Source organism: Trachypithecus francoisi, unplaced genomic scaffold (genome assembly GCF_009764315.1).
Source record: "Trachypithecus francoisi isolate TF-2019V2 unplaced genomic scaffold, Tfra_2.0 Lachesis_group15, whole genome shotgun sequence".
NCBI lineage: Eukaryota > Metazoa > Chordata > Mammalia > Primates > Cercopithecidae > Trachypithecus > Trachypithecus francoisi.
Window position 1 is genome coordinate 61,348,526 of NW_022681460.1, and position 27,733 is coordinate 61,376,258.

General features: G+C 37.5%; 1 pseudogene; it reads right to left on the reverse strand.

The window, feature by feature from the left end:
* Positions 1–21,897: 21,897 nt before the first annotated feature.
* On the reverse strand, positions 21,898–22,016 carry LOC117098138 (annotated as a pseudogene).
* Positions 22,017–27,733: the final 5,717 nt, after the last annotated feature.

Here is a 27,733-nt window from a genome sequence, read left to right on the forward strand (position 1 = left end):
GCTCTGCAGACTACAGTCACAGGGACAAGAAGAAAGATGAGTCACTGCAAACTTGACATTAAAGATGTGACTTTTTTAGCATTTGGATGCTTCCTTTTTTTATTTCCATTAAGTGCCTCCTTGGAAAGAGTTACTTAGGACATGGCATTTAATTATTAATGATCAATACAGCAGAACAGCTATAGGTTAAGAGCCAAGTGTTTTTTATTTTTAATTATGCTTCAAAGTTTCAACTCATTAAATGTCCATTGAAACAACCTGAAAATTGTGATAGCTAACTTTACACTGTATAAAAAGAATATTTGCTAACTTTCAATCTAAAATATTATGGACATTCCTTAAATATTGTTTAGTTATCCAGGCAAATAATAGTGACACTTTGAGTAGTGATGTTCACCACCATATTATGTTCAGGTCATACTGTTATGAAACCACAGCAAAAATAATTTTATTTTCAATCCATAGTTAATCTATTTCTGGTTCCACTTGCATTTAGGCATAGACACCTTCTTAAACTAAGAAACAACAAAGCTACAACCAACAATAATAGACAACAATCAATCAGACAACTGATGCTTTCTGGACAGAGCCAAGTTATTTCCTTGTGTTGTGAACCCATTGTTGATTCAATGTCGATATCAGAAGAAACAAGGCAAACATAAGCCAGAGGTCAGAGAAGGAGTTGTTATCGCACTGGAGAAAATAAAATAAAATAAATAAATAAAGTAAAATAAAATAAAATTACTTCTCTTGTTGATCAAGGAAACTTTGGGTATAGGTATGACTTGCAGAGATATGAGATATTTATGCAAGGTGAGGATGAGTTTAAATGGATGAAATTTAGGTGGTTAGATACAATATGGACCCCCCTGTAAAATTCCTCATAGAAGAATTTCAGAATGTGGGACATTTACTCTAGTTATCTTGGCTCCCAGCTGCATTCCCACCATTCTGGATTCTCCTTTGCATATCAGGGGCCTCTAGCAGCGTTGGCAGCAGTTTGTAAAAAGCAGAAGCAGGAGTGCAAATTCCAGCCCCTTAGCTGAGATGCAGCTCAGTGGCAGTGGATGCCCGAGAGTGCAGGCAGAAACATGGGAGAGCACTCCAGGCTCAGACAGAGAACTGGGATGCCAGTAATTCTGTCCCATTGTCTAAAGGCAGGTAATACGACTGGACCCAAAGTCAAGGACTGGGAAAATCTATTGTGATCCTTTCATGCAGGGTGTCAAATCTTTTGGCTTCCCTAGGGCATAATTGGAAGAAGAATTGTCTTGGGCCACACATAAAATACGCTAACACTAACAATAGCTGATGAGCTTTTTAAAAATTGCAAAAGAGATCTCATAATGTATTAAGAAAGTTTACAAACTTGTGTTGGGCTGCATTCGAAGTCATCCCGGGTTGCATGCTGCCCATGAGCCGTGGGTTGGACAAGCTTGCTTTAATGAAAGTAACTGCAAAATCACATACGAAAGACATCAAGGATTAGAGCAAATAATGCAATCTGTCGCTTGTGCTTACTATGTTCCTAATTAGACAAGAACTAACATTAAATGCAAATGTTGGAAACATATCATAATTGTTTGGCTTGAGAAACATAGTCTGCAATTATTCATCTTTACTGTTTCTTTAGAAAACAGGGTCATAGGAAGAAGGTGAAGATTCTGAAAGAAGAAATTTTTACCAGAACAGATTTAAATGTTACATTTGGTCAGAAAACAGCAGATAAATAATCTGAAACCTAATTTATTACTGAGGATTGTTTTTGCTGCTAAATATAATCTGAGTCAAAAAAACCCCTGATTTCTATAAATATTATAAATTAGTGATGATCTGTCAGAAGTTGTTTTCATTTCTATACATGGAGACATTAAAAAATCCTTATATCAGTATATAAATATTTTCCATCATATTATTTTGTATAATGCTATTTTTTCTGTTTTTATTTTCCATAAAGCGATACAAAACCACAGAGATTATAGCATTTTTTAAAAAACCATCCTCAGATGATGCTAATTTGGGGCATACGCAAAGACTCTAAATAGAACAAAAAATGAAATAAATTCTCTAAAAAAGATATAAAAGGGCTATGAAAATCCTCAAAAAGACAGAATTCTATCTTATGCCCAAAGGCATGCTATAGAGAAGGCATAATTAGTTTCAGGATTTAAGTTTGCCTTTTTTAGTCAATAAAAATTATGACTGCATTTCAGCTTTCTGACATTTTAACTACGTAATAAATTACACAAAGGTTCTTGAAACTCTGCAGTATAATTAAGAAGCTTTAAGAGGGAACTAGGAACAACTACAAAGAGAAGAAGCAGAAAAGCCTAGAAGGCATTTTTATAATTTCATATCTTAACTAGAGTGTTTACTGGTGAGCTAAAAAGTACTTGACACATGTGAATATAGCCCAAAATGCAGTAGCATTCAAGAACGTGGGAACAAATCAGTTGATTATCAATATTCCAGTAACAATCTGACAAATATGTACATTTAACATCATTTATTCCAGTATCCAAAGACAAAATGCAATTTTCTATGAAAGTTGAGGTTTACACATTAAGAAAATTGTCACTTTTCATGACAAAAAATGGAACTAAAAGATTGGGAGATGCCAAGTCAATGCTCTCCTACTGAGATGAACATACCTCTCTGTGTTTTTAATTAAGCTTTCTGTAAGGAGTCCTTTCATCTCAATTACTGACCCTATTATGGAGAGGTCATTTCACCATGGCAAATGGTAGTCAGAGACAATGCATTTGTATGCCATGATCAATTTTTAGGCATGATAAAAGTCCTATAATTTAGAAATGACCTCTAGTTTTACATGTGTGTGTTAGTATTAGTTTTCTTTGTTTTTAAAAGGAGATTTTTGCTTTTTGCCATGGTGGAGTAACAGAAACTGGATTTACCTTTGTGTTGTGAAAGAAAAATAAGAAATCTGGGCAAGATATATGAAATCATAGGTGTAGATAGTGGAAAATAAGCATGGCATGACTGATTCTTGAGGAAAGAGAAAAATAAAAATACTAGGTGAACCTTCAATAGCCCCTGACTTTATTCATGAAAGCACACTCCAGAGAGATGGCCAGGCCAAGTGGACTAGGGTGGTCCCACTGAATCCAGGACACAGAGATTGGAGTTAGTGACACTCAAGTGAATGGAAATAGCAGCCTGAGGTTCCAGACATGAAATGACTCTACAGATAAGTTCCGGAACTTTGTGTTGGGGTCTTTGAAGAGCTTTGCATCTTTGTTAAATACGAAGTATGCATGTATAGGTTAACATGCTTTGAAATTGGGCAAAGAGTGATTGTTGAGGTTTTGCTGAATACAAAGATGTGCATCTAACCCCAAGACGGGTTAGATCTCAAAAAGGCCTGACACAAAAGCAACTGGGGAGCTATGCGTTGAATAGTCCTCAGAGCTGGCATGCTTTGGAGTTCTAACTAGTCATTGTGGGGAGCCTCATCTGTCACTCACTGAACTCAGTAGAGATGCCAGAATAACAAACTCTAATAGTAGGGCTAAGTCCTCCCTAGAGTAAGGCTACCAACTGTTCACCCCAACGAAGATCGTTCACAAACCCTGAAAGGATTAAAATGAACCATGAGTAACTTAACTGGCTACCCAAATAAATCCTTCCATTTTTGAAAAGGAAAACAAAATCCAAACACTCAATAATGTAAAATCAGGATATCTATCATAGCAGCCATCAAAATGTATTAGATATATTTGGTACTGGGAAATATGAGCCTTAATCATGAGAAATATCAGTCAAGGGAGAGAGTTTGATTTACATAGAAATCAAACTACTAGATCCCAAGAAGGAAAACCAGAAACTTTCTCAGGTAAGTATAGTTCTTTTCCTTCTTAGGAACGCTCACTTCTCCCCCTGCCACTTGCTTTATTTTTCCCCTAGCATCTGTTTTTATTATTTTATGAGACAGAGCCTTGCTCTGTCACCCAGGCTGAAGTGAAGTGGTGTGACCTCAGCTCACTGCAACCTCCGCCTCTAAAGTTCAAGTGATTCTTGTGCCTCAACCTCCCAAGTAGCTGGGATTACAGGCACCCACCACCACGCCCAGCTAATTTTTGGATTATTAGAGATGGGTTTCACCATGTTGGCCAGGCTGGTCTCAAACTCCTGGCCTCAAGTGATCCACTTGCCTCTGCCTTCCAAAGTGCTGGGATTACAGGTGTGAGCCATCACACCTGACCTATTTTTCCCCCAACGTCTGATATTCTAGTAGTTGCATTTTTTGCTCCTCTTTCCCAGTCTGCAAACTGTATTATAAATTCTATTATATCAGGAAGTTTGTATATTTTGTTCACAATTGAATCTTTGCTTTCTAGGATACTGCCTGGCATAAAATGTTGACACTCAATTGTGTATGTGGGATAAACAAAGAGTGAATTATTTATTTGAGAATAAACCTGTTACATTTCTCAAAAGAAAACATTTATGCAACCAACAGACATATGGAAAAATGCTCATCATCACTGGTCATTAAAGAAATGCAAATCAAAACCACAATGAGATACCATGTCATGCCAGTTAGAATGGCAGTCATTAAAGAGTCAGGAAACGACAGATGCTGGAGAGGTTGTGAAAAAATAGGAATGCTTTTACACTGTTGGTGGGAGGGTAAATTAGTTCAACCATTGTGGAAGACAGTGTCGCAATTCCTCAAGGGTCTAGAACTAGAAATACCAGTTGACCCAGCCATCCCATTACTGGGTATATACCCAAAGGATTATAGAACATTCTATGATAAAGACACATGCACACGTATGTTTATTGCGGTACTATTCACAATAGCAAAGACTTGGAACCAACCCAGCTGTTCATCAGTGACAGACTGGATTAAGAAAATGTGGCACGTATAGACCAAGGAATACTACGCAGACATAAAAAAGTATGAGTTTGGCCAGGCGCAGTGGCTATGACTGTAATTCCAGCACTTTGGGAGGCTGAGGTAAGCAGATCACGAGGTCAGGATATCAAGACCATCCTAGTTACAATGGTGAAACCCTGTATCTACTAAAAATACAAATAATTAGCCAGTCGTGTGGGTGGGTGCCTGTAGTCCCAGCTACTCGGGAGGATGAGGTAGGAGAATGGCATGAACCTGGGAGGCAGAGCCTGCAGTGAGAGGAGATTGCGCCTCTCCACTCAGGCCTGGGTGACAGAACAAAACTCCGTATCAAAAAAAAAAAAAAAAAAGGATGAGTTCATGTCCTTTGCAGGGACATGGATGAAGCTGCAAACCATCATTCTCAGCAAACTATCCGGATTCACCAAGCAGACCTAATAGACATCTACAGAACTCTCCACCCCAAATCAACAGAATATACATTCTTCTCAGCACCACTTTGCACTTATTCCAAAATTGATCACATAGTTGGAAGTAAAGCACTCCTCAGCAAATGTAAAATAACAGAAATTATAACAAACTGTCTCTCAGACCACAGTGCAATCAAACTAGAATGCAGGATTAAGAAACTCAATCAAACCTGCTCAACTACATGGAAACTGAACAACCTGCTTCTGAATGACTACTGGGTACATAATGAAATGAAAGCAGAAATAAAGATGTTCTTTGAAACCAATGAAAACAAAGACACAGCACACCAGAATCTCTGGGACACATTTAAAGAAATATGTAGAGGGAAATTTATAGCACTAAATGCCCACAAGAGAAAACAGGAGAGATCTAAAATTGACACCCTAACATTATAATTAAAAGAACTAGAGAAGCAAGAGCAAACACATTCAAAAGCCAGCAGAAGGCAAGAAATAAGTAAGATCAGAGCAGAACTAAAGGAGATAGAGATACAAAAACCCTTCAAAATATCAATGAATCCAGGAGTTGGTTTTTTGAAAAGATCAACAAAATTGATAGACAGCTAGCAAGACTAAAAAAGAAGAAAAGAGAGAAGAATCTAATAGATGCAATAAAAAATGATAAAGTAAATATCACCACTGATCCCACAGAAATACAAACTACCATCAGAGAATACTATAAACGCCCCTATGCAAACACACTAGAAAATCTAGAAGAAATGGATAAATTCCTGGACACATAACACCCTCCCAAGACTAAACCAGGAAGAAGTTGAATCCCTGAATAGACCAATAACAGGCTCTGAAATTGAGGCAATAATTAATAGCCTACCAACCAAAAAAAGTCCAGGACCAGACCGATCCACAGCCGAATTCCACCAGAGGTACAAGTAGGAGTAGGTACCATTCCTTCTGAAACTATTCCAATCAACAGAAAAAGAGGGAATCCTTCCTAACTCATTTTATGAGGCCAACATCATCCTGATACCAAAGCCTGGCAGAGACACAACAGAAAAAGAGAATTTTAAACCAATATCCCTGATAAACATCTATGCAAAATCATCAATAAAATACTGGCAAACCGAATCCAGCAGCACATCAAAAAGCTTATTCACCATGATCAAGTGAGATTTATCCCCGTGATGCAAGGCTGGTTCAACATGTGCAAATCAATAAACGTAATCCATCATATAAACAGAACCAAAGACAAAAACTACACGATTATCTCAATAGATGCAGAAAAGGCCTTTGACAAAATTCAACAGCTCTTCATGCTAAAAACTCTCAATAAATTGGGTATTGATAGGACGTATCTCAGAATAATAAAAGCTCTTTATGACAAACCTACAGCCAATATCATACTGAATGGGCAAAAGCTGGAAGCATTCCCCTTGAAAACTGGCACAAGACAAGGATGCTCTCTCTCACCACTCCTATTTAACACAGTGTTGGAAGTTCTGGCTAGGGCAATCAGGCAGAGGAAAGAAATAAAGGGTATTCAATTAGGAAAAGAGGAAGTCAAATTGTCCCTGTTTGCAGATGACATGATTGTATGTTTAGAAAACTCCATTGTCTCAGCCCAAAATCTCCTGAAGCTGATAAGCAACTTCAGCAAAGTCTCAGCATACAAAATCAATGTGCAAAAATCACAAGCATTCCTATACACCAATAACAAACAAACAGAGAGCCAAATCATGAGTGAAATCCCATTCACAATTGCTTCAAAGAGAATAAAATATCTAGGAATCCAACTTACAAGGGATGTGAAGGACCTCTTCAAGGAGAACTACAAACCACTGCTCAACGAAATAAAAGAGGACACAAACAAATGGAAGAACATACCATGCTCATGGATAGGAAGAATCAATATCGTGAAAATGGCCATACTGCCCAAAGTAATTTATAGATTCAATGCCATCTCCATCAAGCTACCAATGACTTCCTTCACAGAATTGGAAAAAACTAATTTAAATTTCATATGGAACCAAAAAAGAGCCCACATAGCCAAGACAATCCTAAGCCAAAAGAACAAAGCTGGAGGCATCATGCTACCTGACTTCAAACTATACTACACGGCTGCAGTAACCAAAACAGCATGGTACTGGTACCAAAACAGAGATATAGACCGATGGAACAGAACAGAGCTCTCAGAAATAATACCACACATCTACAAAAATCTGATCTTTGACAAATCTGACAAGAACAAGAAATGGGGAAGGGATTCCCTATTTAATAAATGGTGCTGGGAAAACTGGCTAGCCATAAGTAGAAAGCTGAAACTGGATCCCTTCCTTACACCTTATATAAAATTAATTCAAGATGGATTAGGCACTGAAATGTTAGACCAAAAACCATAAAAACCCTAAAAGAAAACCTAGGCAATACCATTCAGGACGTAGGCATTGGCAAGGAATTCATGTCTAAAACACCAAAAGCAATGGCAACAAAAGCCAAAATTGAAAAATGGGATCTAATTAAACTAAATAGCTTTTGCACAGCAAAAGAAACTACCATCAGGGTGAACAGGCAACCTAGAGAATGGGACAGAATTTTTGCAATCTACTCATCTGACAAAGGGCTAATATCCAGAATCTACAAAGAACTTAAACAAATTAACAAGAAAAAATCAAGCAACCTCATCAAAAAGTGGGCAACGGATATGAACAGACACTTCTCAAAAGAAGACATTTATGCAGCCAACAGACACATGAAAAGATGCTCATTATCACTGGCCATCACAGAAATGCAAATCAAAACCACAATGAGATACCATCTCACACCAGTTAGAGTGGCGATCATTAAAAAGTCAGAAAACAACAGGTGCTGGAGAGGATATGGAGAAATAGGAACACTTCTACATTGTTGGTGGGATTGTAAACTAGTTCAACCATTGTGGAAGACAGTGTAACAATTCCTCAAGGATCTAGAACTGGAAATACTGTATGACCCAGCCATCCCATTACTGGGTATATACCCAAAGGATTATAAATCATGCTGCTATAAAGACACATACACACATATGTTTATTGTGGCACTATTCACAATAGCAAAGACTTGGAACCAACTCAAATGCCCATCAATGATAGGCTGGATTAAGAAAATGTGGCACATATACACCATGGAATACTATGCAACCATAAAAAGGATGAGTTCATGTCCTTTGTAGAGACATGGATGAAGCTGGAAACCATCATTCTCAGTAAACTATTGCAAGGACAGAAAACCAAACACCACATGTTCTCACTCATAGGTGGGAATTGAATAATGAGAACACTTGGACACCGGAAGGGGAACATCACACACTGGGGCCTGTTGTGGGGTGGAGGGGGAGGGGAGTGGGGAGGGATAGCATTAGGAGATATACCTAATGTAAATGATGGGTTAATGGGTGCAGGACACTATCATGGCACACGTATACATTTGTAACAAATCTGCATGTTGTACATATGTACCCTAGAACTTAAAGTATGATAACAATAAAAAAAAAGAAAATGTGGCACATATATACCATGGAATACTATGCAGCCATAAAAAAGGATGAGTTCATGTCCTTTGCAGGGACATAGATGAAGCTGGAAACTATCATTCTCAGCAAACTATCACAAGATCAGAAAACCAAACACCGCATGTTCTCACTCATAAGTGGGAGTTGAACAGTGAGAACACATGGACACAGGGAGAGGACCATCACACACCAGGGCCTGTGGGGGAGGAGGGGGGCGGTGCTAGGGGAGGGATTAAAAAATAAAAGTGCATGCAACAGTAAGAAAGACATTTTCCTGATACATATAAAACATGCAAAAACAGAGAGAGTCTCACAAACATAATTATGAGCAAAAGAAGCTAGACACAAAAGATTACATATTGCTTGAATTAATCTATGAATCTTAATGACAGTCAAAGCTTATTTATGCTAGGAGAGTGGTAACTCTGGAGGAGTTATTGGCATAGAGGGGCATATGGGACAATTCTTAGATAATAGAAATGTTTTGTATCCTAACTTAGGTAGTGTTTATTTAGGAGTACAAATATGTGTATTTGAACTGTACAATTTTCTTACTGTATATCTACTGTGACTTATATATTAGCAAAAACAAGTTTTGCCTGTCAATAAGATTCATAAATTCATTCAAATAATATGTAATGTTTTGTGTCTAGTTTGTTTCTTTTGCTCATATTTATGTTCGTGAGATTCTCTTTGCATGTTTTACATGTATCAGTAAAATGTTTATTTAGGAATACAAATATATGTATTTGAACAGCACAGTTTTCTTACTGTACTATGTACTTATTATATCCCAATAAAGTAATAAACAACAACAACAACAAAAAGAAAACAAGCTTGTTAATTTATGCAGAACTGTTGTTTTTGTAGGGGGTTAGATTTTTTATTAAATTATTGGCAGGCTCTAATAAGATTGTGAATATACAAAAAAGTTTATGTGTTATGCCATTCTGCATATAAGTTAAAATTAATGCTTATTTTAAAATATCGGACACAATCTATTAATTGACTAACAAAATGTTCTCTTGGACATGGAAGTGTTAAGCCTAGGGTCTGCTTGTTCCTTTAAACATGCAAAAGGCCCGAGTTCCTCAAAGACAACAGTGTGTGTTGTTTTCTAAAATGTCCCCTATAAAGCTTTACTTTAATTTTTTTAAATGTTTTACTTTTACCCATAAAACTTTCTGGAGAAATTGAAGGTCCTCATCTCCATCCCATTATCTTCCTTCATTTCTCTTCAGCACAAGCAATATCATGGACCACATGTTTAGTTACATTCTTGGAGAATGAAAAAGCCTTAGGTGGAAGTCAGATTCTGGCATTTCTGTGCTTTGTAGGTTAATAACTGGTCTGGGACAGGCCTGATGAATTACAGATATTCTAAAACAGTTTAGCCAATGAGTGAAATTTTGCCAGAATGTTTGAATAATTTCTCCCCTTGAAAATCAATCACTTGCTACTGAAGTTAATGTCTAACCAAATAGATTAGAACACTGTCTATAAGCCAAGAGAAATTAATTTGTTTTTCATTATATGTGGACAAACTAATCTCATTAAAATTAATTGAAAATAGAATATATTAATGAGGGCTATGATTTTTAACTGCTTTAAAAAAGCAAGATTTTAATACTGATTCCACTGGTTATGAACTGTGAGCACAAATGAGTATATTAATTTCTCCCTGCTTCTGTTTTACTCACATACAAAATAGGGCTAACATGAAGACTGATTTGAAGATTGATATTTTTTTGCCATCGTTTTAAATATTTCATCCAGTCATCAACAAAATTACCTTATCTTTATTCATTCCCACTCAAAAAAAAAAAAAAAAAAGCTGTCATGATAATTAATGTATGTCTTGACTGCCACATCCAATGATCTCTTCTCAGTCTTCCCTCTCTTGAGATGTCTTCACTATTTCAGTTTAATCTTCTTTTAATCACGAAATTATTTTGCCATGGTTTCTTTGATAATATTAACTTCTATCTTTTTTTCTGACTCCATGAGAGCTCTTTTCTCTCTTTAAATGCAATCAATGTCAATGCTTCCTGGTCATTTATTCTGTCTCATTTAACACCCTTGTCTTGGGTAAGAATGCCAGATATTACCTGTTCAGTGATGACCCAGAAATTTTATCACTTAGGATAATCTCTTCTAGATTAATCCAGATATCCTACAGACATTAAAGTTATCATATATCCCAAATTCCAGATTAGCTTTATCCCCTTATATCACAAAGTGCCCTAAACTGAAGAGTTTCCGTTGTTTTCTAATTGGCACGACAACTACCATCACCATCAGCATCACTGTCAGAAAAGCAGTATCTACCTATTATTGAATGTTCACTGTAATCCAGGGATCATTAAATGATTTGGGAACATTATCTTATTTAATCATCCCCAAACTGCATGTAACAGTATAAGATAATGAGGGTAAGTGAGGTTAAACCAATTGTCTATAGTGTTATCGTTATCAGGTGGCAAAGCTGAAATTATATCATCATTTCATTTGACAGCCAAGGCTACGATTTTAACTGCTACTCTCTATTACCTCGCTCACTGTAATTCATCATTTTCAGTCACTTCCTAAGGACATCTATTTATGTCTCAAATGTGCCTCAAACTTGTCTCATCTGGTTGTTATCCTACTTTAGGTTTTTATTTCTCACTTCTAAACAAACCAATTTAAGACTAATTTTACTTCCACTCATATTTAAATTAAAAATTCCTTGCTTTTCAGGAAGGCAACTTTTTTTTTATCTTCATTTTTATTCTCTTAAGATATTCCTTAGTTTCAAGGGTACATGTGCATGTTTGTTATTTAGGGAAACTGCATGTTGTGGAGGTTTGGCTACATAATATTTTGTCATTCACATAATAAGCATAGTACCCAATAGGCAGTTCTTTTTTATCTCAGCCTCCTTTCACCTTCCCACTTTGAATTGGCTCTGATGCCTATGCTTCCCTTTGTTGTGTCTATCTCTACTCAATGTTTAGCTCCCACTTGATTTTCTATTCCTGCATTAGTTCACTTAGGATAATGTCCTCCAGCTCCATCCATGTTGCTGCAAAACACATAATCTCATTATTTTATTTTATGACTGTGTGGTATTCCATGGTGTACATGTACCACATTTTCTTTATCCAGTCTACTGTTTTTTTTTAACATGTATTATTTTATTTAATTAAATATGCATAAAATCATTTACTTTCAAAGTGAAGAGGTAGGTTAATGATTTCTGCAACTTACCAAAACTACCAAACACAGATGTTCTTACTCAAAGCAGTTCACTTTCCAATTCATGTGCTCAGTCCTCTCTGGATTTTTATCTCTCTTAACCCAGAATAAAACCATATTTCATCAACAGTCCTTCCAAAATGTCCATTTCTGTTTTCTTACTTTCCATTTAAGTTTTATCTTGCAATCAAATATGTAGGAAAAATGAGTACGAATAAATTAATAACATCACAAGTAAAGGAATGCATTCGAGGCCCTTTGTGTGCATCATTACCGAATACTGTCCAGATTCAGCTATATTATGGTATAAATCACAACCATTCAACACATAACTCCATATGGTAACAGCTCAATATAATAAGATTAATTTATAAGGCAGGTATTAAATATGTTCCCAGAACATAATGGCCAAGAGTATTGTCAATAGAATTCATTGAAAAGGTCCTTGTTTCTGATAATCCACCATTTATTTCACAAGACAAAGGTTCATTTTCTCTTCCTTCCTTTTATGTCCATCATCATTTACCACAAATTAATCTCCCAAGCAAAGCACGAATACCTGCAAATATGTTGGCATTTCCTTCTTATTAGAAAAGCAACAAAGCAGATAAAAATCTGCTTTCCTCAATTTCAGAGAGCCACTATTGTTGATGTACTATTTAAAACCTCTAATGTTCTCTTTGGAGGTCAGCAAACTACCACCCGTAAGCTAAATCTGACTTCTCATCTGTTTTTTTTTTTTTTATATTTAAAAACATATCTTTATTTTTTTATTTTTTATTTTTATTTTATTTTTTATTTTTTATTTTTTTTATTATACTTTAAGTTCTAGGGTACATGTGCATGACGTTTATATCATGTATAACTCCCCAATGCAATCCCTCCCTCCTCCCCCCTCCCCATGATAGGCCCCAGTGTGTGATGTTCCCCTTCCCGAGTCCAAGTGATCTCATTGTTCAGTTCCCACCTATAAGTGAGAACATGCGGTGTTTGGTTTTCTCTTCTTGTGATAGTTTGCTAAGAATGATGGTTTCCAGCTGCATCCATGTCCCTACAAAGGACGCAAACTCATACATTTTATGGCTGCATAGTATTCCATGGTGTATATGTGTCACATTTTCTTAATCCAGTCTGTCACAGATGGACATTTGGGTTGATTCCAGGTCTTTGCTATTGTGAATAGTGCCGCAATAAACATACGTGTGCATGTGTCTTTGTAGTAGAGTAATTTATAATCCTTTGGGTATATACCCAGTAGTGGGATGGCTGGGTCATATGGTACATCTAGTTCTAGATCCTTGAGGAATCGCCATACTGTTTTCCATAATGGTTGAACTAGTTTACAATCCCACCAACAGTGTAAAAGTGTTCCTATTTCTCCACATCCTCTCCAACATCTGTTGTTTCCTGACTTCTTAATGATTGCCATTCTAACTGGTGTGAGATGGTATCTCATTGTGGTTTTGATTTGCATTTCTCTGATGGCCAGTGATGATGAGCATTTTTTCATGTGTCTGTTGGCTGTATGGATGTCTTCTTTTGAGAAATGTCTGTTCATATCCTTTCCCCACTTTTTGATGGGGTTGTTTGTTTTTTTCTTGTATATTTGTTTGAGTTCTTTGTAGATTCTGGATATTAGCCCTTTGTCAGATGAGTAGGTTGCAAAAATTTTCTCCCATTCTGTAGGTTGCCTGTTCACTCTGATGGTAGTTTCTTTTGCTGTGCAAAAGCTCTTTAGTTTAATGAGATCCCATTTGTCAATTTTGGCTTTTGCTGCTGTTGCTTTTGGTGTTTTAGACATGAAGTCCTTGCCCATGCCTATGTCCTGAATGGTACTACCTAGATTTTCTTCTAGGGTTTTTCTGGAATTAGGTCTAACATTTAAGTCTCTAATCCATCTTGAATTAATTTTCGTATAAGGGGTAAGGAAAGGATCCAGTTTCAGCTTTCTACTTATGGCTAGCCAATTTTTCCAGCACCATTTATTAAATAGGGAATCCTTTCCCCATTTCTTGTTTCTCTCAGGTTTGTCAAAGATCAGATGGCTGTAGATGTGTGGTATTATTTCTGAGGACTCTGTTCTGTTCCATTGGTCTATTTCTCTGTTTTGGTACCAGTACCATGCTGTTTTGGTTACTGTAGCCTTGTAGTATAGTGTGAAATCAGGTAGCGTGACGCCTCCAGCTTTGTCCTTTTGACCTAGGATTGTCTTGGCAATGCGGGCTCTTTTTTGCTTCCATATGAACTTTAAAGCAGTTTTTTCCAATTCTGTGAAGAAAGTCATTGGTAGCTTGATGGGGATGGCATTGAATCTATAAATAACCTTGGGCAGTATGGCCATTTTCACGATATTGATTCTTCCTATCCATGAGCATGGTATGTTCTTCCATTTGTTTGTGTCCTCTTTTATTTCACTGAGCAGTGGTTTGTAGTTCTCCTTGAAGAGGTCCTTGACATCCCTTGTAAGCTGGATTCCCAGGTATTTTATTCTCTTTGAAGCAATTGTGAATGGAAGTTCATTCCTGATTTGGCTCTCTGCTTGTCTGTTACTGGTGTATAAGAATGCTTGTGATTTTTGCACATTAATTTTGTATCCTGAGACTTTGCTGAAGTTGCTTATCAGCTTCAGGAGATTTTGGCTGAGACAATGGGGTTTTCTAAATATACAATCATGTCATCTGCAAACAGGGACAATTTGACTTCTTCTTTTCCTAACTGGATACCCTTGATTTCTTTCTCTTGCCTGATTGCCCTAGCCAGAACTTCCAACACTATGTTGAATAGGAGTGGTGAGAGAGGGCATCCCTATCTTGTGCCAGTTTTCAAAGGGATTTTTCCAGTTTTTGCCCATTCAGTATGATATTAGCTGTGGGTTTGTCGTAAATAGCTCTTATTATTTTGAGGTACGTTCCATCAATACCGAATTTATTGAGCGTTTTTGCATAAAGGGCTGTTGAATTTTGTCAAAAGCCTTTTCTGCATCTATTGAGATAATCATGTGGTTCTTGTCTTTGGTTCTGTTTCTATGCTGGATTACGTTTATTGATTTGCGAATGTTGAACCAGCCTTGCATCCCAGGGATGAAGCCCACTTGATCATGGTGGATAAGCTTTTTGATGTGCTCCTGAATCCGGTTTGCAAGTATTTTATTGAGAATTTTTGCATCGATGTTCATCAGGGATATTGGTCTAAAATTCTCTTTTTTTGTTGTGTCTCTGCCAGGCTTTGGTATCAGGAATGTTGGCCTCATTAAATGAGTTAGGGAGGATTCCCTCTTTTTCTATTGATTGGAATAGTTTCAGAAGGAATGGTACCAGCTCCTCCTTGTACCTCTGGTAGAATTCAGCTGTGAATCCATCTGGTCCTGGACTTTTTTTCATGGGTAGGCTATTAATTGTTGCCTCAATTTCAGAGCCTGCTATTGGTCTATTCAGGGATTCAACTTCTTCCTGGTTCAGTCTTGGGAGAGTGTAAGTGTCCAGGAATTATCCATTTCTTCTAGATTTTCTAGTTGATTTGCGTAGAGGCATTTATAGTATTCTCTGATGGTTGTTTGTATTTCTGTGGGGTCGGTGGTGATATCCCCTTTATCATTTTTTATTGCGTCTATTTGATTACTCTCCCTTTTCTTCTTTAGTAGTCTTGCTAGCGGTCTGTCAATTTTGTTGATCTTTTCAAAAAACCAACTCCTGGATTCATTGATTTTTTGGAGGGTTTTTTGTGTCTCTATCTCCTTCAGTTCTGCTCTGATCTTAGTTATTTCTTGCCTTCTACTAGCTTTTGAATGTGTTTGCTCTTGCCTCTCTAGTTCTTTTAATTGTGATGTTAGAGTGTCCATTTTAGATCTTTCCTGCTTTCTCTTGTGGGCATTTAGTGCTATAAATTTCCCTCTACACACTGCTTTCAATGTGTCCCAGAGATTCTGGTATGTTGTATCTTTGTTCTCATTGGTTTCAAAGAACATCTTTATTTCTGCTTTCATTTCATTATGTACCCAGTAGTCATTCAGGAGGAGGTTGTTCAGTTTCCATGTAGTTGAGCGGTTTTGATTGAGTTTCTTAGTCCTGAGTTCTAGTTTGATTGCACTGTGGTCTGAGAGACAGTTTGATATAATTTCTGTTCTTTGGCATTTGCTGAGGAGTGCTTTACTTCCAATTATGTGGTCAATTTTGGAATAAGTGCGATGTGGTGCTGAGAAGAATGTATATTCTGTTGATTTGGGGTGCAGAGCTCTATAGATGTCTATTAGGTCCGCTTGGTGCAGAGCTGAGTTCAATTCCTGGATATCCTTGTTAACTTTCTGTCTCGTTGATCTGTCTAATGTTGACAGTGGAGTGTTGAAGTCTCCCATTATTATTGTATGGGAGTCTAAGTCTCTTTGTAGGTCTCTAAGGACTTGCTTTATGAATCTGGGTGCTCCTGTATTGGGTGCATAGATATTTAGGAGAGTTAGCTCTTCCTGTTGAATTGATCCCTTTACCATTATGTAATGGCCTTCTTTGTCTCTTTTGATCTTTGATGGTTTAAAGTCTGTTTTATCAGAGACTAGGATTGCAACCCCTGCTTTTTTTTGTTCTCCATTTGCTTGTTAGATCTTCCTCCATCCCTTTATTTTGAGCCTATGTATGTCTCTGCATGTGAGATGGGTCGCCTGAATACAGCAGACTGATGGGTCTTGACTCTTTATCCAGTTTGCCAGTCTGTGTCTTTTAATTGGAGCATTTAGTCCATTTACATTTAAGGTTAATATTGTTATGTGTGAACTTGATCCTGTCATTATGATATTAACTGGTTATTTTGCTCATTAGTTGATGCAGTTTCTTCCTAGCCTCGATGGTCTTTACATTTTGGCATGTTTTTGCAATGGCTCTTACCGGTTGTTCCTTTCCATGTTTAGGGCTTCCTTCAGGGTCTCTTGTAAGGCAGGCCTGGTGGTGACAAAATCTCTAAGCATTTGCTTATCTGTAAAGGATTTTATTTCTCCTTCACTGATGAAACTTAGTTTGGCTGGATATGAAATTCTGGATTGAAAATTCTTTTCTTTAAGAACGTTGAATATTGGCCCCCACTCTCTTCTGGCTTGTAGAGTTTCTGCCGAGAGATCTGCTGTTAGTCTGATGGGCTTCCCTTTGTGGGTAACCCGCCCTTACTCTCTGGCTGCCCTTAAGATTTTTTCCTTCATTTCCACTTTGGTGAATCTGGCAATTATGTGCCTTGGAGTTGCTCTTCTGGAGGAGTATCTTTGTGGCGTTCTCTGTATTTCCTGAATTTGAATGTTGGCCTGCCCTACTAGGTTGAGGGAGTTCTCCTGGATGATATCCTGAAGAGTGTTTTCCAAGTTGGTTCCATTTTCCCCCTCACTTTCAGGCACCCCAATCAGACGTAGATTTGGTCTTTTTACATAATCCCATACTTCTTGCAGGCTTTGTTCATTTCTTTTTCTTCTTTTTGCTTTGGTTTCTCTTCTCGCTTCATTTCATTCATTTGATCCTCAATCGCTGATACTCTTTCTTCCAGTTGATCGAGTCGGTTACTGAAGCTTGTGGATTTGTCACGTATTTCTCGTGTCATGGTTTTCATCTCTGTCATTTCATTTATGACCTTTTCTGCATTAGTTATTCTAGCTGTCAATTATTCCACTCTTTTTTCAAGATTGTTAGTTTCTTTGTGCTGGGTACGTAATTCCTCCTTTAGCTCTGAGAAGTTTGATGGACTGAAGCCTTCTTCTCTCATCTCGTCAAAGTCATTCTCTGACCAGCTTCGATCCGCTGCTGGCGATGGGCTGCGCTCCTTTGCAGGGGGAGATGCGCTCTTGTTTTTTGAATTTCCAGCTTTTCTGCCCTGCTTCTTCCCCATCTTTGTGGTTTTATCTGTCTCTAGTCTTTGATGACGGTGACGTACTGATGGGGTTTTGGTATAGGTGTCCTTCCTGTTTGATAGTTTTCCTTCTGACAGTCAGAAGGACTGTCTTTTGGTCTGTTGGAGATTGCTTGAGGTCCACTCCAGACCCTGTTTGCCTTGGTATCAGCAGCAGAGTTTGCCAACAATAGAATATTGCTGAACAGCGAGTGTACCTGTCTGATTCTTCCTTTGGAAGTTTCCTCTCAGGGATGACTCCACCCTGTGAGGTGTGGGGTGTCAGACTGCCCCTAGTGGGGGATATCTCCCAGCTAGGCTACTCAGGGGTCAGGGACCCACCTGAGCAGGCAGTCTGTCCATTCTCAGATCTCAACCTCCACGTTGGGAGATCCACGGCTCTCCCCAAAGCTGTCAGACAGAGTCGTTTGCGTCTGCACCGCCCCCGCTGCTTCCCCTATTGGACCTCAGCTGTGGGCTGTCCCCAGAGGTGGAGTCTACAGAGACAGGCAGGCTTCCTTGAGCTGCTGTGAGCTCCACCCAGTTCGAGCTTCCCAGTGGCTTTGTTTACCTACTTAATCCTCAGCAATGGCGGGCGCCCCTCCCCCAGCCTCGCTGCTGCCTTGTGGATAGATCGCCGCAGACTGCTGTGTTAGCAGTGAGGGAGGCTCCGTAGGCGTGGGACCCTCCCGGCCAGGTGTGGGATATATTCTCCTGGTGTGCCTGTTTCCTTAAAGCGCAGTATTGGGGTGGGAGTTACCCGATTTTCCAGGTGTTGTGTGTCTCAGTTCCCCTGGCTAGGAAAACGGATTTCCTTCCCCCTTGCGCTTCCAGGTGAGGCGATGCCTCGCCCTGCTTCAGCTCACGCTGGTCAGGCTGCAGCAGCTGACCAGCACCGATTGTCCAGCACTCCCTAGGGAGATGACCCCAGTACCTCAGTTGAAAATGCAGAAATCACCGGTCTTCTGTGTCACTCGCGCTGGGAGTTGGAGACTGGAGCTGTTCCTATTCGGCCATCTTGTTCCGCCCTCCAGTCTACTGTTGATGGACGTTTAAGTTAATTTCATGTATTTGCTATTGTTAATAGTGCTGTGATGAACATACAAGTGCATGTTTCTTTATGGTAGAATGGTGTATTAGTCTATTTTCACACTGCTGATAAAGACATACCCAAGACTGGACAATTAACAAAAGAAAGAGGTTTATTGGACTTACAGTTTCACATGCCTGAGGAGGCCTCACAATCATGGTGGAAGGCAAGGAGGAGCAAGTCACATCTTACATGGATGGCAGCAGGCAAAGAAAGAGAGCTTGTGCAGGGAAACGCTCATTTTCAAAACCATCAGATCTTATGAAACGTATTCATTATCATGAGAACAGCATGGGAAAGACCCATCCCCAAGATTCAATGATGTCTCACTGGGTCCCTCCCACAACACATGGAAAATGGGAGCTACAAGATGAGATTTGGGTGGGGACACAGAACCAAACCATATCAAATGGTTTATATCCCTTTGAGTATATGCATCCAATGATGGGATTGCTGGGTTGAATGGTAATTCTGTTTTAAGTTCTTTGAGAGATGAACAAACTGTTTTCCACAATGGCTGTACTAATTTACATTCCCACTAGTAGTGTTTAAGCATTCCCTTTCCTCCACAACTCCACCAGCACCTGTTATTTTTTGACTGGTGTGAGATGGTATCTCCTTGCCATTTTGGTTTGCATTTCTCAAATGAATAGTGATGTTGAACATTTTTTCATACACTTGTTGATCCTGTGCATATCTTCTTTTTAAAAGTGTGTTCATGTCTTTTGTCCACTTTTTAGTGGGGTTATTTCTTTTTTGGCTTGTAAAATTGTTTAAGTTCCTTATAGAGTCTAGATATCAGACTTTTCTCTGATTTATAGTTTGCAAATATTTTCTCCCATTCTGTGAGTTATCTCTTTATCCTGCTGATGATTTCTTTTGCTATGCAGAAGATCTCTAGTTTAATTAGGTTCCATTGTCAAGCTTTTTGTTGCAATTACTTTAGGTATCTTTGTCATTGTCATAAGATGTTTGCTTATTCTTATATCCAAAATGTATTTCCTAGGTTTTCTTCCAGAGTTTTCACAGTCTTAAGCTTTACATTTAAGTCTTTTTTTTTTTTTTTTTTTTTTGAAATGGGGGGTCTCGCTTTGTCACCCAGGCTGAAGTGCAGTGGCATGATCTCAGCTCACTGCAACCTCTGCCTCCCAGGTTCCAGCAATTCTCCTGCCTCAGCTTCCTGAGTAGCTGGGATGACAGGCATGCACCACCATGTCCGGCTAATTTTTGTACTTTTAGTAGAGACAAGGTTTCACTATGTTGGCCAGGCTGGTCTTGAACTCCTGACCTCAGGAGATCCACCCATCTCGGCCTCCCAATGTGATGGGATTACAGGCATGAGCCACCACATCCAGCCTACATTTAAGTCTTTAATCCATCTTGAGTTGATTTGTATATGGTTTAAGGAATGGATTCAGTTTCAGTCTTCTGCATATGGTTAGATAGTTATCCCAGTGTCATTTATTGAATAGGGAATCCTTTCTTCATTGCTTGTTGTTGTTGAATTTGTTAAAGAACAGATGGTTGTAGGTGTATGGCTGTATTTCTGGGCTCTCTATTCTATTCCATTGGTCTATGTGTTTGTTATTGCACAGTATCATATTGTTTTGGTTACTGTGGTCTTGTAAGATAGTTTAAAGTTGGGTTATATGATGCTTCCAGCATTGTTCACTTTGCTTATAATTGCATTAACTCTTCAGGCTCTTTTTTGGTTCCATAGAATTTTAGAATAATTTTTTTCTAATTCTGTGGAAAATGTCATTTATAGTTTGATAGGAATAGCATTGAATCTGTAAATTGCTTTGGAAAGCATGGTCATTTTAACAATATTGATTCTTCTTATTCCTGAGCATGAAATGTTTTTCCATCCGTTTGTGTTTTCTCTGATTTCCTTCAGCAGTATTTTGTAATTCTTGTTGTAGAGATCTTTTTTCATGTTAACATTGAAAAGTCTGATGCATATGTGTCTTAAAGATGTTCATGTTATCTTGCAGGGACTCTCTGCATTTTCTGAATTTAAATGTTGGCCTTTATAGCAAGGTCAGGAAACTTTCATGAACAGTATCCTCAAATATACTTTCCAAGTTTCTTGCTCTCTCTCTCTCTCACACTTATAAATTGTAGCTAAATAATGTGTACATGTGGACACCAGAGAGTGGGATAATATACATCAGAGACTCAGAAACATGGGAGGTTGATTAGGGATAAGAAATTATCTAATGAGTTCAATGTTACACTAAAAGCTCAGACATCACAACTATGTCATATATCCATGTAACAAAAGTGTGGTTGTAGCTTCTATTGGCAGGGATGCCAGTGAATTTTAGATTTGGTCTCTTTATATAATCTCATTTTTCTTGGAGGTTTTATTCATTCTTTTTTCTTCTTTGTTTTTGTCTGACTGAAATAATTTGAAGAAATGGTCTTCAAGCTCTGAAATTCTTTCCTCAGCTTGGTCTATTCAGCTGTTAATACTTAAAATTGTATTATGAAATTATTTTGGTGAGTTTCCCAACTTTATCAAATCAGTTTGGTTTTTTTCTTGAAATGGTTATTTCATCTTTCAGCTCCTCTATTTTTTTTTACTGGATTCCTTAGATTCCCTGCATTAGGTTTCGACTTTCTGCTGAATCATGATGATCTTCATTTCTATCAGGATTCTGAATTTTATGTCTGTCATTTCAGCCATTTTAGTTAAGGACTATTGCTGGAGAACTAGTGTGGCCATTTGGGGGTAAAAAGATGCTCTGGCTCTTTGAGTTTCCAGAGTTCTTGCACTGGTTCTTTCTCATCTGTATGGGCTGATGTTCCTTTAAACTTTGAAGTTGCTATCCTTTGGATGGATTTTTTACTTTTATATTAAAAATATGAATGCTTCACAAATTTGCATGTCATCCTTGCACAGGGACCATGCCGATCTTGTCTTCTTGTCTGTGTCATTCCAATTTTAGTATAGGTGTTGCTGAAGTGAGTGCAAACATTTTTTAAATTTTAGTTTTACTTTATGTTTGTGATGCATGTGGCTCATTATATTGAGAGAAATAAGAGGCAATAATATAATTTGTCAAAAATGGAAAATAGACTCAATCATGGTTTGCTATTATCATGTCAATGTTAAAAATGTGGCATACACCTTTTATTAAATTAATTTGATTCTTAGATTAGTAAAACAGGTAAAATATTTAAATCTAATTGGGATGCAAGCATTTGTACTTCTAATGAAGAAAAATGTACTGAATATAACCCAGGGTAAACCATTAACTTTTCATATTACTCCATTACAATTTTATATTATTTTATTGTCATAGATTTAGAAGCTACAACCACAGTTTTGTTACATGGATATATGACATAGTGTGATGTCTGAGCTTTTAGTGTAACATGGAACTCATTAGATAATTTCTTATCCCTAATCAACCTCCCATGTTTCTGAGTTTCTGATGTGTATTATCCCACTCTCTGGTGTCCACATGTACACATTATTTAGCTCCGATTTATAAGTAGAATACCTGGTGTTTGACTTTCTGTTTCTAAGTTATCTGACTAAAGATAATGGCCTTCAGTTCCATTCATGTTGCTGCAGAAGACATGATTTCGTATTTTTATGACTGAGTAGTATTCCATGGGGTGCGTGTGTGTGTGTGTCCATGTGTGTGTCTGTGTGTCTATTATAGTTTCTTCTTTTAGTCATTCATTGATGGATACTTAGGTTGATTCCATATCTTTGCTATTTTTAATATTGCTGCAATAAATATATGAGGACAGATATCTTTTGGATATAATGATTTCTTTTCCTTTGGATATATATTCAGCAGTGGGATTGCTGGAATGAATGGTAGTTCTGTTTTTAGTTCTTTGAGAAATTTCCATACCGTTTTTAATAAAGATTATATTAATGTACATTCCCAGCAATGGTGTATGTTCTGCTTTCTTTGCATCCTCGCCATTTTTTTTTTACACTTTATTAATAGCCATTCTCAGTAATATAAAATGGTACTTCTTTGTGGTTTTAAGTTACATTTCTCTGATGGTAAGTGATGTGGAACATTTTTTCCATGTGCTTGTTGGTTTCTTATGTATCTTCCTTTGGTAATTGACTGTTCATGTCCTTTGCCCAACTTTTAAGGGGTTATTGGCTTTTTCCTGTTGAGAAGTTCAAGTTCCTTGAAGATTCTGGATATTAGCCTTTTGCTGGACGTGTAGTTTGTAAATATTTTCTCCTATGCTGTAGGCTCTCTGTTGACTCTGTTGATTATTTCTTTCACTGTGAAGAAGCTTTTTAGTTTAAAAATCCCATTTGTTTATTTTTGTTTTTGTTATATTTGCTTTTGAGACCTTGGTTATGAATTCTTTGCCTGGGCCAATGCCCAAAAGAGTTTTTCTTAGGTTTTCTTCTAGAATTTTTATAGTTTCAGGCCTTATGTTTAAATCTTTACTCCATTTTGAGTTAATTTTTGTATATGGTGAGTGATATGGGTCCAGGTTCATTTCTCTGCACGGGGCTGTCAAATTTTCCCAGCACCATTTATTATATAGGGTATCCTTTCCTCAGTGTATGTTTTTGTTGACTTTGTCAAAGATCAGTTGGCTGTAGATATGTGGCTTTTTTCTTAATAATTTTTTATACTAAAGACGTTGACTAAATCACATGCAAAAAAAAATCAGTTTATAGAATGAGTTACATGCAGTTCATATGTAACAGATCTTTTCCATTCAAAGTAATGCTTTTTAAAACTATCTGATAAATCAAGTTCATGATAACTAGTATTTGTTGAGGGCTGAAATAGTATCAAACATTGTTCTAAGTACTTTACATGAATCAGACTATTTAACTGTCATACCCACCCCAATTTGCCAACGAGAAATTAAGGCACACAGTGGTGAAGTGATTTGCTCACAAAACCAACATTTAACACCTGACAGTCTAGCTCCAAAGCCAAAGTCTTAAATTATCTAGTCCATAAACACATTTTTATTAGAAACAATCAAGAAACATCTAACATATCCTTAATAATTACTATTGCACATTGTTTTTGTATTTATCATTATAGTTGATATGGTTTAAAAGACAAGGTGGGTAGTGTGCAATTTTAGCAATCATATAACTGGATCTTATGCTAAAAGAACACATTAGTAATAGAGACCTCTTATATTACAAATTTAATGACAAAGAAAAAAATGTGTGCTGATTTAAATGTAGGTGGAATTCACATACCAGAGCCTCTATCAAGAAGTGCTGTTAACACTATTTCAGCAAAACAGTGGAGAACAGACCAACAAACAAATTTATTTAAACGTGATACTTTCCAATATTGTAATCACTGCATCACAAGATGATTTCCCCCAAATCTTGCTGCTATAAAGACACATGCACATGTATGTTTATTGAAGCACTATTCACAATAGCAAAGACTTGGAACCAACCCAAATGTCGATCAATGATAGACTGGATTCAGAAAATGTGGCACATATACACTATGGAATGCTATGCAGCCATAAAAAAGGATGAGTTCATGTCCTTTGTAGGGACATGGATGAAGCTGGAAACCATCATTCTCAGCAAACTATCACAAAGACAGAAAACCAAACACCGCATGTTCTCACTCATAGGTGAGAAATGAACAATGAGAACACTTGGACACAGGAAGGGGAACATCATACACCGGGGCCTGTCGTGGTGTGGGGGGAGGGGGGAGGGATAACATTAGGAGAAACACTTAATGTAAATGACAAGTTAATTGGTGCAGCACACCAACAAGGAACATGTATACATATGTAACAAACCTGCACGTTGTGCACATGTACTCTAGAACTTAAAGTATAATTTAAAAAATACAATGCAAATCTAATGAACAATGGAATTTGCACTACAATTTTGGCATACATTCATCTTGTTGGAATGAATGATTTTTCTATTTTTCGAAATATGTACAGTCATGTGTCACTTAACAACCAAGATCTGTTCTGAGAAATGTGTCATTAGGCAATTTTGTCATGTGAATGACGTAGAATGTAGTTACACAAACCTAGATGGTATAGTCTACTACACATCTAGGCTAAATGTTGTAGCCTATTGCCCTTAGGCTACAAACCTCTTCAGCATACTGCTATACTGAATACTGAACTTCCATTCACAATTGCTTCAAAGAGAATAAAATACCTAGGAATCCAACTTACAAGGGATGTCAAGGACCTCTTCAAGGAGAACTACAAACCACTGCTCAGTGAAATAAAAGAGGACACTAACAAATGGAAGAACATACCATGCTCATGGATAGAAAGAATCAATATCGTGAAAATGGCCATCATGCCCAAGGTTATTTATAGATTCAATGCCATCCCCATCAAGCTACCAATGAGTTTCTTCACAGAATTGGAAAAAACGGCTTTAAAGTTCATATGGAACAAAAAAAGAGCCTGCATTGCCAAGACAATCCTAAGTCAAAAGGACAAAGCTGGAGGCGTCACGCTACCTGACTTCAAACTATACTACAAGGCTACAGTAACCAAAACAGCATGGTACTGGTACCACAACAGAGATATAGACCAATGGAACAGAACAGAGTCCTCAGAAATAATACCACACATCTACAGCCATCTGATCTTTGACAAACCTGAGAGAAACAAGAAATGGGGAAAGGATTCCCTATTTAATAAATGGTGCTGGGAAAACTGGCTAGCCAGAAGTAGAAAGCTGAAATTGGATCCTTTCCTTACCCCTTTTACGAAGATTAATTCAAGATGGATTAGAGACTTAAATGTTAGACCTAATTCCAGAAAAACCCTAGAAGAAAATCTAGGTAGTACCATTCAGGACATAGGCATGGGCAAGGACTTCATGTCTAAAACACCAAAAGCAACAGCAGCAAAAGCCAAAATTGACAAATGGGATCTCATTAAACTAAAGAGCTTCTGCACAGCAAAAGAAACTACCATCAGAGTGAACAGGCAACCTACAGAATGGGAGAAAATTTTTGCAACCTACTCATCTGACAAAGGGCTAATATCCAGAATCTACAAAGAACTCAAACAAATATACAAGAAAAAAACAAACAACCCCATCAAAAAGTGGGGAAAGGATATGAACAGACATTTCTCAAAAGAAGACATTCATACAGCCAACAGACACATGAAAAAATGCTCATCATCACTGGCCATCAGAGAAATGCAAATCAAAACCACAATGAGATACCATCTCACACCAGTTAGAATGGCAATCATTAAGAAGTCAGGAAACAACAGGTGTTGGAGAGGATGTGGAGAAATAGGAACACTTTTACACTGTTGGTGGGATTGTAAACTAGTTCAACCATTATGGAAAACAGTATGGCAATTCCTCAAGGATCTAGAACTAAATGTACCATATGACCCAGCCATCCCACTACTGGGTATATACCCAAAGGATTATAAATTATTCTACTATAAAGACACATGCACACGTATGTTTATGGTGGCACTATTCACAATAGCAAAGACCTGGAATCAACCCAAATGTCCATCTGTGACAGACTGGATTAAGAAAATGTGGCACATATACACCATGGAATACTATGCAGCCATAAAAAAGGATGAGTTTGTGTCCTTTGTAGGGACATGGATGCAGCTGGAAACCATCATTCTTAGCAAACTATCACAAGAAGAGAAAACCAAACACCGCATGTTCTCACTCATAGATGGGAACTGAACAATGAGATCACTTGGACTCGGGAAGGGAAACATCACACACTGGGGCCTATCATGGGGGGGGGGGGGGAGGGATTGCATTGGGGAGTTATACATGTTATGAATGATGAATTGATGGGTGCTGGCGAGTTGATGGGTGCAGCACACCAACATGGCATAAGTATATATATGTAACAAACCTGCACATTATGCACATGTACCCTAGAACTTAAAGTATAATAAAAAAAAAAAAGAAAATTGTAACAAGGTGATGAACATTTGTATATCTAAACATATAAAAGGCATAATAAAAATACAGTATTAAAAGAAAAGAAGAAAAGAAAGTGTTAATTTTTCCCCAGGGGAATACCGTTCATGAGATATTACCTGGGAAAACGGGTTAAAACTGTGGCATTCAGGCTTCTGAGATTACCAGGCAGTAAGGTGAACTGGTATACCCGCCCTCCACAAATGGTTTCAACCTCCTAGTCCCTTAACCAATTTTGTTGTTAAGTGTAGCGTAGTAATAGTCAGTGCAGATGGTTTTTTCAAGGAAAATGGGCAAAGTAACTGGAAATTCAGACAAATTAATACAGCTTGACTTAATTTATTGCATTTTAATTAGTTTGGTACAGTGTTTCTTGTTTCTTTTTCGTTTTTCAAAGTTTATTTTTTTCTACCTTATAGGGAATGTTTTGTTAGAGACCTACTTATTTTTCCTTCTTTAAATTTGTGGGGCATACTTAGAATTCCTCTTGTAGTTCTAGTTCTTAATCTTAAAGAGAAAAAGATAGTCCAGAAGCTAGATGGTCTATACACATCACGTGATTCCTTGCGTGCCTTCTTTATTCCTCACTTTAATAAAATCTAAGTTGTTTTACATGATCTCATTTGCATTCTGCAGTCTTATTAACATTCATCATAATCACCGAGAGAAATCATCAAGGTAAATCATCCCTTATTTCTTAGGTGCTTCATCAGTTTCTTGCTTCATCTCGCAGAGCTTTCACAGAACAAGAAAGCTTGTAAAAAGA